The sequence below is a fragment of the Giraffa tippelskirchi genome, chromosome X, assembly GCF_054371585.1.
Source record: "Giraffa tippelskirchi isolate mGirTip1 chromosome X, T2T-mGirTip1v1.2.pri, whole genome shotgun sequence".
Lineage (NCBI taxonomy): Eukaryota > Metazoa > Chordata > Mammalia > Artiodactyla > Giraffidae > Giraffa > Giraffa tippelskirchi.
In genome coordinates, this window is record NC_137289.1 from 106,841,162 (window position 1) to 106,858,535 (window position 17,374).

At 41.4% G+C, this 17,374-nt stretch overlaps 1 protein-coding gene and 1 pseudogene across 2 annotated transcripts in view; one reads left to right on the forward strand and one right to left on the reverse strand.

The window, feature by feature from the left end:
* Positions 1–17,374, forward strand: part of EFHC2 (EF-hand domain containing 2) — a 224,704-nt gene that overhangs the window by 61,169 nt on the left and 146,161 nt on the right. The window lies entirely within an intron of this gene.
* LOC145536951 (3'-5' RNA nuclease TATDN2 pseudogene) lies at positions 10,945–16,693 on the reverse strand (annotated as a pseudogene). The gene has a single exon (XR_014076097.1). The product of XR_014076097.1 is annotated as a 3'-5' RNA nuclease TATDN2 pseudogene (transcript).

The following is a 17,374-nucleotide window of genomic DNA, read 5'->3' on the forward strand; positions in this document are numbered from 1 at the left end:
TGAAAAATACCGTTGGTAGCTTGATAGGGATTGCATTGAATCTATAGATTGCTTTGGGTAGTATACTCATTTTCACTATATTAATTCTTCTAATCCATGAACACGGTATATTTCTCCATCTGTTTGTGTCCTCTTTGATTTCTTTCATCAGTGTTTATAGTTTTCTATATATAAGTCTTTTGTTTCTTTAGGTAGATATATTCCTAAGTATTTTATTCTTTTTGTTGCAATGGTGAATGGTATTGTTTCCTTAATTTCTCTTTCTGTTTTCTCATTATTGGTGTATAGGAATGCAAGGGATTTCTGTGTGTTAATTTTATATCCTGCAACTTTACTATATTCATTGATTAGCTCTAGTAATTTTCTGGTAGAATCTTTAGGGTTTTCTATGTAGAGGATCATATCATCTGCAAACAGTGAGAGTTTTACTTCTTCTTTTCCTGTCTGTATTCCTTTTATTTCTTTTTCAGCTCTGATTGCTGTGGCCAGAACTTCCAAAACTATGTTGAATAGTAGTGGTGAAAGTGGGCACCCTTGCCTTGTTCCTGACTTTAGGGGAAATGCTTTCAAGTTTTCACCATTGAGGATAATGTTTGCTGTGTGTTTGTCATATATAGCTTTTATTATGTTAAGGTATGTTCCTTCTATTCCTGCTTTCTGGAGGGTTTTTATCATAAATGGATGTTGAATTTTGTCAAAGGCTTTTTCTGCATCTATTGAGATAATCATATGGTTTTTATCTTTCAATTTGTTAATGTGGTGTATTACATCGATTGATTTGTGGATGTTAAAGAAACCTTGCATTCCTGGGATAAAGCCCACTTGGTCATGATGTATGATCTTTTTAATATGATGTTGGATTCTGTTTGCTAGAATTTTATTAAGGATTTTTGCATCTATGTTCATCAGTGATATTAGCCTGTAGTTTTCTTATTTTGTGGCATCTTTGTCTGGTTTTGGAATAAGGGTGATGGTGGCCTCATAGAATGAGTTTGGAAGTTTGCCATCTTCTGCAATTTTCTGGAAGAGTTTGAGTAAGATAGATGTTAGCTCTTCTCTAAATTTTTGGTAGAATTCAGCTGTGAAGCCATCTGGTCTTGGGCTTTTGTTTGCTGGAAGATTTCTGATTACAGTTTTGATTTCCGTGCTTGTGATGGGTCTGTTAAGATCTTCTATTTCTTCCTGGTTCAGTTTTGGAAAGTTATACTTTTCTAAGAATTTGTCCATTCTTCCAAGTTGTCCATTTTATTGGCATATAGCTGTTGGTAGTAGTCTCTTATGATCCTTTGTATTTCTGTGTAGTCTGTTGTGATCTCTCCATTTTCATTTCTAATTTTGTTGATCTGATTCTTCTCCCTTTGTTTCTTGATGAGTCTGGCTAATGGCTTGTCAATTTTGTTTATCTTCTCAAAAAACCAGCTTTTAGTTTTGTTGATTTTTGCTATGGTCTCTTTTGTTTCTTTTGCATTTATTTCTGCCCTAATTTTTAAGATTTCTTTCCTTCTGCTAACCCTGGGGTTCTTCATTTCTTCCTTCTCTAGTTGCTTTAGGTGTAGAGTTAGGTTATTTATTTGATTTTTTTCTTGTTTCTTGAGGTACGCCTGTATTGCTCTGAACCTTCCCCTTAGCATTGCTTTTACAGTGTCCCATAGGTTTTGGGTTGTTGTGTTTCCATTTTCATTCGTTTCTGTGCATATTTTGATTTCTTTTTTGATTTCTTCTGTGATTTGTTGGTTATTCAGAAGTGTGTTGTTTAGCCTCCATATGTTGGAATTTTTAATAGTTTTTTTCCTGTAATTGAGGCTTAATCTTACTGCATTGTGGTCAGAGAAGATGACTGGGAAGATTTCAATTTTTTTGAATTTACCAAGGCTAGATTTATGGCCCAGGATGTGATCTATGCTGGAGAAAGTTCCGTGTGCACTTGAGAAAAAGGTGAAATTGATTGTTTGGGGGTGGAAAGTCCTGTAAATATCAATTAAATCTAACTTGTCTATTGTATCATTTAAAGTTTGTGTTTCCTTGTTAATTTTCTGTTTAGTTGATCTATCCATATGTGTGAGTGGAGTATTAAAGTCTCCCACTATTACTATGTTATTGTTAATTTCCCCTTTAATACTTGTTAGTATTTGCCTTACATATTGTGGTGCTCCTATGTTGGGTGCATATATATTTATAATTGTTATATCTTCTTCTTGGATTGATCCTTTGATCATTATGTAGTGTCCTTCTTTGTTTCTTTTCACAGCCTTTATTTTAAAGTCTATTTTATCTGAAATGAGTATTGCGACTCTTGCTTTCTTTTGGTCTCCGTTTGCATGAAATATGTTTTTCCATCCCTTTGCTTTCAGTCTGTATGTGTCCCTTGTTTTGAGGTGGGTCTCTTGTAGACAGCATATATAGGGGTCTTGTTTTTGTATCCATTCAGCCAGTCTTTGTCTTTTGGTTGGGGCATTCAACCCATTTACATTTAAGGTAATTATTGATAAGTATGGTCCCATTGCCATTTAATTTATTGTTTTGAGTTCGTGTTTAAACATCCTTTTTGTGTCTCCTGTTTAGAGAAGATCCTTTAGGATTTGTTGGAGAGCTGGTTTGTTGGTGCTGAATTCCCTCAGCTTTTGCTTGTCTGTAAAGCTTTTGAATTCTCCTTCATATCTGAATGAGATCCTTGCTGGGTACAGTAATCTGGGTTGTAGATTATTCTCCTTCATTACTTTAAGTATGTCCTGCCATTCCCTTCTAGTCTGAAGAGTTTCTATTGAAAGATCAGCTGTTATCCTTACGGGGACCCCCTTGTGTGTTAATTGTTGTTTTTCCCTTGCTGCTTTTAATATTTGTTCTTTGTGTTTGATCTTTGTTGATTTGATTAATATGTGTCTTCGGGTGTTTCGCCTTGGGTTTATCTTGTTTGGATCTCTCTGGGTTTCATGGACTTCTGTGACTATTTCCTTCCCCACTTTAGGGAAATTTTCAGCTATTATCTCCTCGAGTATTTTTTCATGGCCTTTCCTTTTATCTTCTTCTTCTGGGACTCCTATGATTCGAATGTTGGGGCGTTTCATATCGTCCCAGAGGTCCCTGAGGTTTTCCTCATTTCTTTGGATTCTTTTTTCTTTTTTCCTCTCTGCTTCATTTATTTCCACCATTCTATCTTCTACCTCACTTATCGTATCTTCTGCCTCCGTTATTCTACTGTTGGTTCCCTCCAGAGTGTCTTTTATCTCCTTTATTTCATTATTCATTATATATTGACTCCTTTTTATTTCTTCTAGGTCCTTGATAAACATTTCTTTCATCATCTCAATCCTTGTCTCCAGGCTATTTATCTGTAACTCCATTTTGTTTTCAACATTTTGGATCATTTTTATTATCATTATTCTAAATTCTTTTTCAGATAGATTCCCTGTCTCCTCCTCTTTTGTTTGGTTTGGTGGGCATTTATCATTTTCCTTTACTTGCTGAGTATTTCTCTGCCTTTTCATCTTGTTTAGATTGCTGTGTTTGGGTGGCCTTTCTGTATTCTGGTAGTTTGAATTTCCTCTTTATTGTGGAGGTTCCTCACTGTGGGTGGGGTTGGACAGGTGGCTTGTCAAAGTTTCCTGGTTGGGGGAGCTTGTGTTGGTGTTCTGGTGGGTGGAGCTTGAGTTCTTCTCTCTAGAGTGCAATGGAGTGTCCAGTATTGAGTTTTGAGATGTCTATGGATTTGGTGTGCCTCTGGGCAGCCTGTATATTGATGCTCAGGGCTACTATGTTCCTGCATTCCTGGAGGATTTGCGTGGTATGTCTTGCTCTGGAACTTATTGGCTCTTGGGTGGAGCTTTGTTTCAGTGTATATGTGGAGGCTTTTGGATGATCTCTTATTAATTAATGTTTCCTCTGGTTTTCAGTCTTATTCTTGCAGTAGCCTCAACACTTCTCCATCCATACAGCATCGATAATAAAACTTTTAGGTTAATGGTGAAAAGATTCTCCACAGTGAAGGATATCCAGAGAGGTTCACTGAGTTACATGGAGAGGTGAAGGGGTGGGGGTTGAGGTAACCAGGAGGAGAAGAGGGGGACTCAAATGTGGAGAGAGCAGTCTAGCCAATAAGCACTTCCCTTTGTGCTCTCACAGTCTGGAACCCTCAGAGAGGTTCACGGAGATACATAGAGAAGGGGGAGGAAGGTAATAGAGGTGAGCATGAGTAGAAAGGGAGGAATCAAGAGGGGAGAGAGATATCTGGGCAGTATTCTCTTCCCGAAGTGTTCTCTGGTACCCAGAACACCCTCAGAGATTCACAGAATTGGGTTGAGAAGAGAAGGAGTAGGAGGGGAGATAGAGGTTCCCTGGGGGAGAAGAAAGAGTGTCAATAGGGGGAGAGAGTAATCAAGCCAGTAATCACACACTCCTGAGTAAAAATGGGTACTAAAGATTGGGTTCTTAAATGTACAAAATTGATATCAAATATGTAAAACAAAGATTAAAAATCTAGAGTAGAGGTTAGACTGTTAAAAAAATCCAATATAAAAAAAGAAAAAAGAAAACAAAATCACAAAAAGTATAAGATATATGTATGCAGTTTGCTTTAAAAATAGGGTGTGTTTTTTTTTTTTTGCAAGGTAATAGTGGGTTGTAAAAATGAAAATTAAAGGTGTAATAGAGGACTTAAAGAAAAAAGAAAAAAATTAAAAAATAATGATAATAGTAAAAATATATCCAGGACTTTCTCTGGAGCTGTTGTGAGCAGTGTGGGGTCTGTTCAGTCTCAGATAGATCCTTGTTCCTGCTTATACTTTTCAAGATCTATAGGCCCCTTTCGATGTAGTCGGTGTTAACTACAGGGATTTTAATCTGTTGGCCTGTCACTTCCAAAGCGCTTCCCTCTGTTTATTTGGCTTCTGTTTGCAGGTCTCTTCAGTGTCTAATTTCCGCCCTGCCTCAAAGGGGCGGAGGTGGTCTCTTTAGGTTCGCTTGTTCAGTCGTGCTGTGGGGAGGGAGGAACACTGCAAACCAGTATCACTGGCATGTGTGTGGAGAGCTCGCAGTGTCTCGGCCGCACTGGGTTTGCCCCCGCTCACGGCGTGTGTACTTTCCCAGTCCGCCCTGCTCAGGCTTCAGGTTCCCCTGCCGGGGAGTGGGCCCTGAGATGCATGCACTTCCCAAGTCTAAGCTGCTCAGGTTCCTGAGTACTCCACAAAGGCGCAGACTCAGTTGGGTCCACGGTTTGTGCCGATCCCTGGTTGGAGCAGCTCAGGCAGCCACGAGTTTGGCGAGTGCACTCTCCCCCATTGGGGCGGTGCGGCTTATCACCTCCCTGGTCCCCGCCTCAGTTTACGGGCGCACCCGGCTCCAGTGTGCTTTGTGTCAGTTCTGGGGAGCTGGTCTCTGGCTGCAACCCTCCTGGCGGCTGTCGACCCTCCGGGGTCTCAGGGAGTCTTTGCTTAGAAACTAGAAGCCTGTTTGCAGTTTGGTAGGGGGTGCCCTCTCTGGGGCCGAGATTGCCCCTTTCCAGCTCTGGCTGGCCCCTCCTGCCCGCTGTGTCCAGTGCGGGGGATGGGGCGGTCTGCAGCCAGCTAGCTCTTCTCTGGTATTGCTCAGTCCTTTGTTCTGTGAGCGGGCTGGCAGTGCCTTAGATTTGGGCTTTTCGTGGGATAGTTCTCTCTCTCTGGCTGTCCCACAGTTTAGGCTGCTATCTCACGTTAGCTCCCTCAGATTGCCTTCAGGGCGTTCGGGCCTGGTCCTTACCCTAAGCCGTGCCGCCCGCTCCTCTCCGTTCAGCCCCCACTTGCTGGTGGCGGATGCGAGCGTCTGGGGTTCTTTGCTGGGAGTTGCCTTTAGGCACGTAATCTGTGGGTTTTATTTATTTTTCCTCCCGGTTATGTTGCCCTCTGAGATTCGGAATCTTCCCCCAAACCCGCTGGTGAGAGGGTTTCCTGGTGTTTGGAAACTTCTCCTCTTTTACAACTCCCTCCCCGGGACGGGTCTCCATCCCTAACTCTTTTCTCTCTTTTTATCTATTTTGTCCTACCTCCTTTCGAAGATAATGGGCTGTTTTTATGGATGCCTGATGTCCTCTGCCAGCGTTCAGAAGTTGTTTTGTGAAGTTTGCTCAGCGTTCAGATGTTCTTTCGATAAATTTGTGGGGGAGAGAGTGGTCTCCCCGTCCTATTCCTCCGCCATCTTAGCCTATTCTCGACGGCTTTGTTTTTACAAATGATTCACAGAATAGACCTATCCTGCTAATGGAAATGATGAAGAGTGTGCTTAAAGTAGGTTTGTCAGTGTGTTCTGAGGCTGCAGATCATTAATAAGATTTATATTCAGTTATATACATGGATTCCTTTGTAATCATTTTCCTTTAACTGAGAACATCTTGTTTCTGCTTCATAGGGTGCTTTGAAATATAAAATGAAAACTTATTTATACTGTTTTTACAAAGGTCAAAAGTAAACACATGAAAAATCACTTTTCTGCAACTGGTATAAACCACACAGACCGGACTCTTAACCTCTTAGTGCCTCAGTTTTTCTTCGGGGTATAATATTGGAGAGGTACCTATTTCTCAAGGGGTGTTCGAGGGATTTGCAAGCTAGCAGGCCATATGCTTCCATTTGAATAAGACACACCCAACTAATGTAAATTTAAGTGTCTCTCCCCCAACCCCCACCTATAGACTAAGAAGAGGACTGTAATTTAGATTCTTGAAGGTTTTCTTTGGGATTATCCTTCCTGTATACCTTCTGAAACTCCCTGCTCATGTAGATGTATCTTACTTATACTTCCAAGATTTCTCTGATTCAAAGGCTTATTATCAAGTGATTTTTAAATATTCTTGGTATGTGTGATGTTGGCTTTAGCATCATGTGTTCAGAGTATTTTTGATAAGAGAGAAGGTAATCTGTCCCTAGTATAGAGAGTTGTTCTTTGTTTACCTGAAGAAAAAAGAATATGATTTTCTTTTCTGAAGACTGTTTTTTCCCTTGTTTTTTTCTTACATGTAACTTGGTGGGTTTTTTTTTAATTTTTTAATTCCATCTTAATTAAAATATGTCTGTCTAAATGGGAAAAAAAGCTCAAAACTTAATTGGTTTTCTTCATGCCAGTAAAATCTACAGCTACAACAGAGGGGGAAGAAAAGGAAAGAAAAATCTGAAAGAATCTACAGAACAAGTCAAAAAATAATAAATGTTTTTGAGTCACTGCTGTCAGAGTCTTTTCCCTCACTGGGAGTCATAGTCCATCTTAACTCTCTAGGATGCCCTCCAAGACTCTGCTGATCTCTGGACCTGCTGTGGAGGCAGCTCAGATTCTAATCTGGTCCTACTCCTGTGTGTTCTTGCCTCCAATGTCCACAGTTATCAGAGCTAGTGCGTTTTCTTTTGTGGGAGCTCTCAATGGCCTTTTATATATTTCATAGACACAGAGTCTGCTTAGTTGCTTGTGTGGATTTAATCTGCAGCTTGTACAGCTGGTGTGAAGGTTTTGGGTCTTATTCCTTAGCCACACTGCCCCTGAGTTTCAATTTCCACCTCTGGATATGGGTTGTCCACTGGGGTTTCTCCTGGGGCTGCCCTGGAGGACTTGGGTTTGCCTCTGTGAGGGCCATATTTGGAGGTGATACAGCTGCTTGGGTTGCAGGGGTTCTGGCAGAACCAGGTACTCAGGGGGTGTTGGCGGCTAGGGCAGCAGGAAATATAGTGCTCTAGAAGGGTATGGCAACCAGTATTGGCCAATATGCTCCAGTATTCTTGTCTGGAGAACCCCTTCTCTAACAGGGAAGCCTGGCGGGCCACAGTCTGCAGGGTCATACAGAGTTGGACCCGACTGAAGTGACCCTACACACATAGACGCAAGACTTTTTTTTGCCTGTGGTAGCTCTGGCCCAGTGAGAGTTGAGCATGAAGTTGGTACAGGTGCTTGGCTTGTGGGGACCCTGGTGGCACCAAGTGTGCAGGGACATGGACTGCCTCTGCCACAGGAGTTATGGCCCTATGAGTCTTTTCTCCAGTCTCTTGTAGCTGTTGATCAGAAGGTCTCTTTGGCCAGTCTTTCTCCATAGCTCTGCCCATTCAGGCACATAGAGGGGCCCCCCTGGCTGGGGTCCTACTCTGTAGTTCACTGCATCAGGCACTTGATGGGTCAGCCTCTCTATTGTTCAGCTGCTGATGCTGGCCTGTGGGGGGAAAGAGGCTATGGTGATAGCTCTACCTCCTATGCGTGACTTAGCAGTATGGCCTTGTGTTCATGGGTGCCTGGCTTTCCTCCACAGGCATTTCCCACCACGATCTCTCCCCTCACATCCCCTCGATCCATCTCTCCACAGTCAACACCAGCCCTTGCCCTGGGATTGCTCCACAATCCCTAAACTCTAGCTCCCAGCCACTGCCCCTTCCAGGAGACCTGTGTTCCTGTCCTGGGTATGTATGTCCATGGCAAGGACTGTGATTCTCATTCCATTTAGGCTGTCACAGATCAGCTGTTTCACTCTCGCCTTAGATGTTTCTCCTCTGACTCAGACAATTGCCCCAATTTGGGGATCAGACCGCTGCTTCAGCCACAGCACCCACTGAGGGCAGGTCCCTTCCTACTAACACTCCTGTTTTTCCCCTAGTTTCTTCATCCTACCGAGTTTTGCATGGTTCTGTATATTCTTTTCCACTGGTCAGGTATTCTTGTCCGCTCTCAGCTTGTATTCTGCATGCACTTCTGTGTCTGAAGGTGTACTTCTGATGTATTTGAGGAGAGAGATGTACTCCACCTCCACCTACTCCTCCACCATCTTGTTTTCCCCCTTTTCCCCTTTTATGGACCATAAAATCAGGTCTCAAGAAGCAGACAAGTAAAAATAAGTTTGATGAAGGCTTATGCTGTCCATGTAGGTGCATTTCATCTTAAACCCACCCTATATATTTAGTCACGAAAATAGGAGCATAAATTGATTTATGATATTTGTATAATATAAAAATTTCTAGAAATTATCTTTCTCTAGTTTATATTTTTGTCATGTATTGAATTTACCTTTATTGACCATCTCTTATGTTCAGCTAAATGAGATTCAGATTTGTATAACTTGAATTTTCTAAAATAAGATATGCCTATTTGAACACAGTATCCATAGGAACATAAATTTATCAAAAAACAAATGAAGAAAAAAATGAGAATTTGGAGTGGTGTTTTAACTTGGGCATTGATATTTAGATGAACATCTCCATCTTAACAATCCCAAATAAAATGACTGCAAAATTTTTAAATATGGAGAAACCATACTTCATCTTAGCCAAAAGGCTGAGAAGCAGTGGAGAGTCCGTAATAGTGTTGGAGGCCAGGCAGAAGTTCCATCTGCATGCTGCAAATGGTGAAGGATTTCCAATGGCTACAGTGCAGGTGAAGTCATATTGAAGAATTATACCAAAACCAATGTGAAATTTCACTTCCTAAGGAAGTGACAAGAATGGAGTTGGGGGATTCTGATAATCTGTAGGGACTTCCACTGGGCTTACTTTCATAGCTATTGATGGATTAAGAGTGTTACTAGGAGGCCCACTCAGTCGGGAAAAAGCAGTCCCTGCATTAGGGTGTTTCTCTGATGTGGCAGGCAATGAACATGAAGGACTGGCTATACATGCTCTGTTCCCAGAGTGGAAGTCGGGTCAATTTATAAAATGTTTGCATGGAAAAACCTGAAGTTTTTCCTGCAGGGACTCTCCATGGCCCCTGCTTCTTTTAATAGGCTGTGTATGAATTTCTATCAACCAGCTTCCCACTGACAGGAGGAATCAGAACATTGAAATGGACAGTGAAGGAAGGAAAGAAGACCTGCCCAACCCTACTTTTAGAAAAACATCAGCCTGGATACACTGCTCTTTGTTCGAGAATGAACAAAGAAACCCAACAGGTTTCTGAAAAGGCTCTGTAGGAACATAGTATTTAAGGGGCAGAGGAAGAGAAATATTTATTTTGAAAAGATGTTTTCCATAGGAAAATGAGTATTTTTGATAATTTGCTTTGTGCTTAAGTGCAAAGAAGTATATGAAACAAAGTGGTTAAAGCTAACTGAATTGAAGGCTAGAAGGAGAAAAGAGAACAAGAGAATACTATTGCTGAATGAGACTGTAGGTGAAAAGGCAAAGGGAGTTCACTTAAGAAGGAAGAAATGTGAGGAAACTTAAAAGCACTATATATAGTAAAAAAAAAAAAGAAAGAAAGAAAGAAAGAAAGAAAAGAAACTGGAGAAAATGAGATGAAAGAGGCAAACTTGAGAAATTCTCCCAGAATGCAGAGGAAAAGGTCAGATATGAGAGCAGTGAGATAGGTAATGAAAGGCTGGACAAAAGGTGGCGCTCCTATAATATACAGTTGTTCCTAAAGAAGTAAAAGCTAGATTAAAAGCAATCAAACCAATTAAGCATGCTAGAAGAAAATAATAAAACAAAACCAACTTTCTCAACTATAAAAAGTCACAGATCTATAGACTTGAATGCTTAGTGTGTACCAGAGAAAATAATAAAAGAGAGACCAATAAGCAGATAAGTCTGGCATTTTTCATGTTAATTTCAAGGGCAAAGCAAAGCAGTTACCTAACATCCTGAGAGAAAAAGTAGTTTAACCCTCCAAAGAAAGAGAAGTTGACATCAGAATTCTATGCAAATTAAATGCCAGGAGACAGTGAAGCAGTGTCTCTAACTTTTAAAGGAAAACGTATGTGACCCACAAGTTCTAGACTCAGCCAAGGTATTATTAATGAAAGCAGTAGAAAGATTTTCTCAGACATATTATTTCTCATAAACATGCCATCCACAATCTTTTCCTGAGAAAGTTGCTTGAACTCCAGCCAATCATAAAGCAAATTAAACAGTTCAACCTTGGGGGAAGTCATAAAATAAAAGAGTTAGTGGTAAGCAATGGAAACAAACTTACAAGTAAATTACAAAATATAAATAAAGTTGAAAACAGATTGTAAACATTTTAAACATTTATTGGAAGATAAAAGCACAATAAACAGTAAAATGACAAATGCAGAATAGGGATATAAAAAAAATATATTATTTTTGTCCATTCAAGAGCATTGTTCCAATAGATGTTAATTTTTAGAATTAATACTTGAACTGACAATTCTTTACAAATTAAAAACAATGAATAGTATTGAAATCTCTCAGGCCTGTAAATATTCCTTCTTTAACTCTGCTAATAAACATACACATGAACATTGTATATAGATTGGTGGTGGGATTTTATGGCACATAAATCTTCAGTGAGTTTGGGCATGAAAACATATCCATTTTCAAAAATATATATAATTTGACATAATAAGGAAAATACAATTTTTTTTAAAGTATATGTAATTTGACATAGAGTCACAATTATGTTAAGAAAAGACAACTAATAAAACAGTGGGTTTTGGGTAGTGGAAATACCCTATACTTCTTTCTGTTCCTATTTTCATGTTTATATAATGCATATGTATTAATTTTTAGTGGGAAAATAAACGTCATTAAAATAAAAAATACTATAGATATAGCAGAGTTATAATTAAAGCAAATCTGTGGTATTGAATACTTTGTCTTTTCCCCCCAAATTGAACTTAAGGCATCAGAAAAAAGGCACCAAAAAAAGATACCCAAGAACTGAAGGAAAAAACAAACTTAAAAGCAGCATTTTATAAATCGGTAAGCAGAAAAGATTTGAACAAGAGATCAAAGAGTTGAGTTTTAAAAACATACAACAGAATTAACACACTTCTGGTTTGTTGTTCAGGAAAGCAAACCATAATACACAAAATAATGCATTTAAATCACAAATTCGGAGGAAGTAAAATGCACTGCTTATGCTAATTATGACATGAAATGAATTTTACAGTAAATACTAATTCGTAAAGCTGACTCAAGGAGTACAATGCTGGAATTGGCCAAAACTATGGAAATGTAGGGGAAACCTCTAGAGAGCTACTTCAGTTGTTAAACTGTTTCTTAGTAGTAGGATTTTGAACTTTTTTTCCCGTTTGTGCTCTTTAGTAGTGCAAAAATTCCACAATAAGCAGGTACTCCTTTTGATGTCAGATACGAATAAAGACCAGCTGAAGAAACAGAATCCTCCCATCTCCCAAGACAAACTGGGCAATTTGTTCCTTTTGTGCTTTAAAGGTAGAAATAACAGCCTTTCTCAAATTTAAGTGAAGCAAAATATTGATGTGCAGTGTGGAAGGACTGCCAAGGTTCAGGAAGCCCAGCCCATTAATGGGCATGAGAGACCTGGTGACTCTGGACTGACTGATGGCCCAGGGACCACTTAATGACAAATTGAACTTCTAGATCCCTGGCTGCCTTCATGGCTCTCTGAACTTCCAGAACGGGACAGTAGACAAACCAAGTGTCATACAAACATGAATGCTAAATAATTAATCTCTGCAATGAACTATCTATGACTTTAGTAGAAAACAACTTACAAACTGCTCAAATTTTGCACATCTGGATCATGATGTTTGTCTTTGTTTTGTGGGGGTTTTTTGTGTTTTTTTGTTTTTTTCTTGTTTTCCATATTTTTTTGTTTTTTTTCCTGTATTTTTTTCTTTTAATTTTTAACTAGTAAAGTGAAGAACTTTAGCTACAGCTTTCTTTTTCTCAAAAGACTAGATTCCCAGCAAAGACGAAATCTATGCTATACTCAGTGTTATTCATAGGAAATATGAACTGTCAAGTCCCTGGTAGGGCTTGATCATTTTTATTTATTCCTTTTATTATCGATGACATCTACTGGCAGAGTATACATGGCCTTTCAACCTTGCCTTGCCTTGTAAATTAAACAGGAGTGCTAGACTAGGATGGCTTAATTCTCTATTCTCTTACTAGTATCTGCCCCCTTGCTCAGATATTATCATTTACTGCCAGTTGTTAATAAAGTCAGTTATTCATTCACATTATTCCAAGAAATCTTTGCTGAGTGCCTGCTCTGTTCCAGGCACTTTTCTAACATCAGGTATATGTAGTGTGAAGGAGAATCACAAGCGTGTAAACTTACAACCTAATGGGGAAGATAACCAATGAACACATTATATCTATTAATAATACAATCTTAAACAGGGCTAAGTGCTAGAATGAAATCAAAATAGTAAACCAAGGATTTTTTCCCTCTTAGGTGAGGTGAACACTTAGATTGGTGGTCAGGGAAGGTTTCTCTGTGGAGGAGACTTCTGAACTGAGAACCAGATGGTGAAGAGCCAGCTAATTTTTCTGGATCCTCATAAACAGGCACAAAGGAAACTAGAGAAGTCTGGAGTATGCTAAGCCTCTTTTCATTGATTTAGTTTTCAAAAGCGATTTTCCATTTTAAAAATGGAATTTCTCATCCAGCAATGGGACGCCTAGATTTAAGTATGTGCTTTGGCTGGCAAAGTTAAATTTCCTAATTCAAATGTTTCCTTAAAATGTGGGTTCATTTTAATTTCTCAAGGAAGACTTCTGTTTGCCAAGTGGGCAGCTGAAGCACCTCTCTGTTTCTGCCCTTGTGGTATACATTTGCCCTTGTAAAGAATCAGAGCAATTTGAATGAAGAATTGCTATTACATGCTGGTTATCTGAAGAGCTTTGCAGTTATCCAAGTGTTGTGAGGAAGTTCAGTTCAGAGTCAAAACCCATCTCGGTGGTTTTAAGATTCCACCAGTTTGGCTCTTGTCATTCTAAGCTACCCGACAGTCCCCCCACCCTTAGTATGACTATTAACTCATTTTTATCTAAACTGATTTCCTCTTAAATGAAATAATACTGTTAGTTTTATCTTTAGAAAGAAATTGCAAGTTGAACAGTCACAAACTTAAGAATTTAACAACAACCCATATGGATTATAGAACTCCTATAATAACAAATACATTTTGGCAATGAACAGAACAAGTCACCTAGCTCATTTCTAAAATTCAACATTCCTTGCCCCCCCTTTTTTTAAAGACAGGAGGGTGACTTTAGTCACCAATTGCTCAAAAACACAGGCTGCAGAGAACAAGGATTTGGATTAGCAAACTTGAACCCTATGGAACTCTTTCTTCTTCATGGACTACCCTGGCACAACTGGGCTGGGAGGAAACCCCTAATAACATTAAGGATAGTCCCCCTTAGTCCTCCTCCCATCCCATTGCACCCCACCCTACCAGTCAGAAGCAGAAGTCTTAGGAAGAGGTTTTGAGGAGAACATCCTATTCTGGTTTCTTCTGTTCCAATGGGCTTGCCAAACACCTCCTTGACCTGGGACACAGGCAGAGTTCAAACCAAGTCTATGTTTATGTTGTCAGGATGCTGGTCTCTCTTATCTGGAAGACTCCTGACTGTGCCCTCTCTGCTTAAATATTGTAGAAGCGACTAGTGTTCTCTCGTAGGGTGACCAAGGTGTGAGCGATCGGCTGACCTTTGATTTTGGCAATCTCTTCAACTGTATGCAGGGCCATACCTGGATGGGAATACCGGCAAAACCTTTTAGAAACCCCATGAGGGAGGAAGTAGGGAGAATTGGTTTCCACAAGGATTCTCTCCAGCGGGATCTTTTTCAGAGCATCCTGGGCCTCGTAGGCAGAAGGGTAGGTCAGGACTGCTGTGAAGCCCACGAACATGTTGGGGAAGTAGTTCAGAAGAGGCTCGATGACTTGGTAACTACCAATGAAGCAATGCCTATGGATCTTATAGTCAGAGGGCACAAGTTTTTTCATGATGTCCAGCAGATCTTTGTCAGCTTCTCGGCAGTGGAGCACTATGGGCTTCCTTAGAGACACGGCCAGCTGTAGCTGCTTCTCAAATACCTTGTGCTGCTCTGGGATAGGTGTGGAGCACTTATAGGAATAATCCAAGCCAATTTCTCCATATGCTACAGCCTTGGGGTGCCATAAGGCTTGCACAATGCTTCTTTGTTGATGGTCACTATAGGAACTTGCAAAATGGGGGTGACAGCCAAAGGCCCCCCAAATCATATCCTCTTTCAACAGCTCCTCCCATAGACCATTCCTTAGTGTGCGAGGATCAGAGAAATCAGAGATGCAGCCTTGAAATCCCTTAGGGAAGGAGCAGCTATAAACTTTTCTGAACTTGCTAAAGGTCCCTTTGAAAGACAGCTTGGAAAACAGCATTTCCAGGTGACAATGGGTATCAATGAAACCCTCCTCTGGGCTTTGTTCCCACTGGCTCTTTGGCAGGTAACAAGATGCATATCCTCCCTGATAATGTGGTAGGGTCTCCTCTTGGAGATGCCATCTCCCCTCCTTCACTTTGGTTTCTGAACCGCTAGAGAAAAGAAATGAACGAGAACTTGGGGACTGACCTTCTGATGCCTTCAACTCTCTGGACCAGTCTGAGGCAGACACTAGAAAACTGGAGGAATAATCACTCTGGAAGCTCTGGCTGCTCTTTCCAGCCTGGAATGTGCTGCTGCTGCTGCTTATGTAGCCCATGGAAGAATAGTAAGGAGGCTTGAAACTGCTGGGCCAGTAGCTGACAGAGTCATGCCAAGGGCCACTGTACAAATTAGGCCAGTAGGTAACCTGCTCAGTTGTGAAGGATGGAGGCTTTGAAGTTTCTGCCAGAGTTGAGACTGGCTCTTCCTGAGGGAATTTGAACATAGGAAGGTTACTCACATAAGACCAGTCACTTCCTGAAGAAGGGTACTCAAATGCCACACCCGAATCTTGATATTTTGGGATTTCTGAAGGGTGGTCATGGCTGTCTGGAAATTGTAGGGCAGAAGAGCCTTTTTCAGAAAAGAATGACTCTGGGTCACCAAGTGATTTCTGATTGGGCTGTATCATCATTCTGTCATAGAAGCTTTTAATCTCTATATTCTCCTCTCCAACCTCTGAGGCTGACATTTTTCCGTGAGGACCAGAGAAGGGGATACAGCTGGCTCCTCCTTCTCCAGGGCTGGGCTGCTCTGCTCCGCTCCCTTTTGTACTAGTGGCAGCCTCTCCTGGCACTGATGGTCCTGGGACGCCCTGAATCGCCTTCACACAGACCATTGATGAGCTTTGGTCTTGCTGACTACCCTCCTTTCTCTGGCCGCTGTTTGCTTCCTCAGTCTTAGTATTTTCACCGTCAGCTCTGGCTGCAAATTCTGCATTCTCGGAGTTACATGAACCGTTTTTGGGATTAACTTTCGCATCCTTTAGGGAAGCCATTTCTTTCAGAAAGCTAGCAGGACACAATGCGGATGGCGCTAAGGCGATTCCAAGGATGAGAAGAACCTCAAGTACTCCGAATCAGGTAGTCTTCAGAGGCCTTTCTACCGACACCAGAGCGTGAGGAATGGGAGGGGGTAGGAGGAGGAATTTCCCTGGTAGGATTAGCCCCAGGAAACCTCGGCTTGAAGGCTACAAGAACGTCCTTTTGGACTTTTAGGTCCTCGGGGCCGCTAGACTCCCCGGGACATAATATAGAGTTCTAAGCTGGCCGGCTGGAGGGGGCCACGTCACTGGGACGCCAGAGGATCCACGTTTGCTGGGGGATCCTACCTTAGCGCTGACCTTGCGCCGCTTCCGCGGCTTCGGGACCACTCTGCTCTCCTTTCTTTCACTCGCCTGTCGCAGTTCTCAGTGTTCTAGAGATGTCAAGGGTCTTCCACTGAGTTCGTGATCTCAAAGGTATTTGGAAAAGTCACAAAAATCCAAGATTCACCGAAAGGCCGGTATGGCGTCCGAACCGACTGCGTGCCTCACGGATCACGAACCACTTTTTTTTTTTTTTCTACAGATCTACTTCCGGGCGTCAAAGCACTTCCGGTGACTAGAAAGCGCTTCCATTTAGTTTGGAATACGAGGCCCTTGAGAGATATCAGAGCCCTCCAAAAGACTGCAAGGTGCTTTAGGGACCCCACAGAGGTGCCCCTGAACTGGGCTGGTGGCCTAGAAGTCCATTTGGCCGACAGAGTGCAGGCAGGCCGAGCCCAGTGGGGGGGGAGGCGGGGGAAGGGCATAGATCGTCCCGCCCACCAGCCCCGGCCACCGGAAGCACTCCCCCCGAGCTGGGCCCCGCCTTTCTGCCTCTACCTCAGGTCTGTTCCCTCCGCCCAACGGCTGCCCCTCACCCCACACCCTGGGTCCCAGCCAGCCTGCCTTTGGAGCTGCCGCCATTGGGGCGTTGCTGGCTTTTTGTTCCTTTTCTAACCCCCAGGTTTTTTTTAAATGTAATTACCGTTTTTAAAAACATAGTTTAAACGTACATGGTTTTGAAAACATAGTTATAATTGTAGCATATTATCATTTCTGTCCTTTTTTTTTTCCACTTAGTGTTTTTTTTTGTAGCCTAAGCATTTCTCTTACTGCTGCATCATTTTAAAAAACATTATACTAGTGCCTTCAGTTGGAGAAGGCAATGGCACCCCACTCCAGTACTCTTGCCTGGAAAATCCCATGAACGGAGGAGCC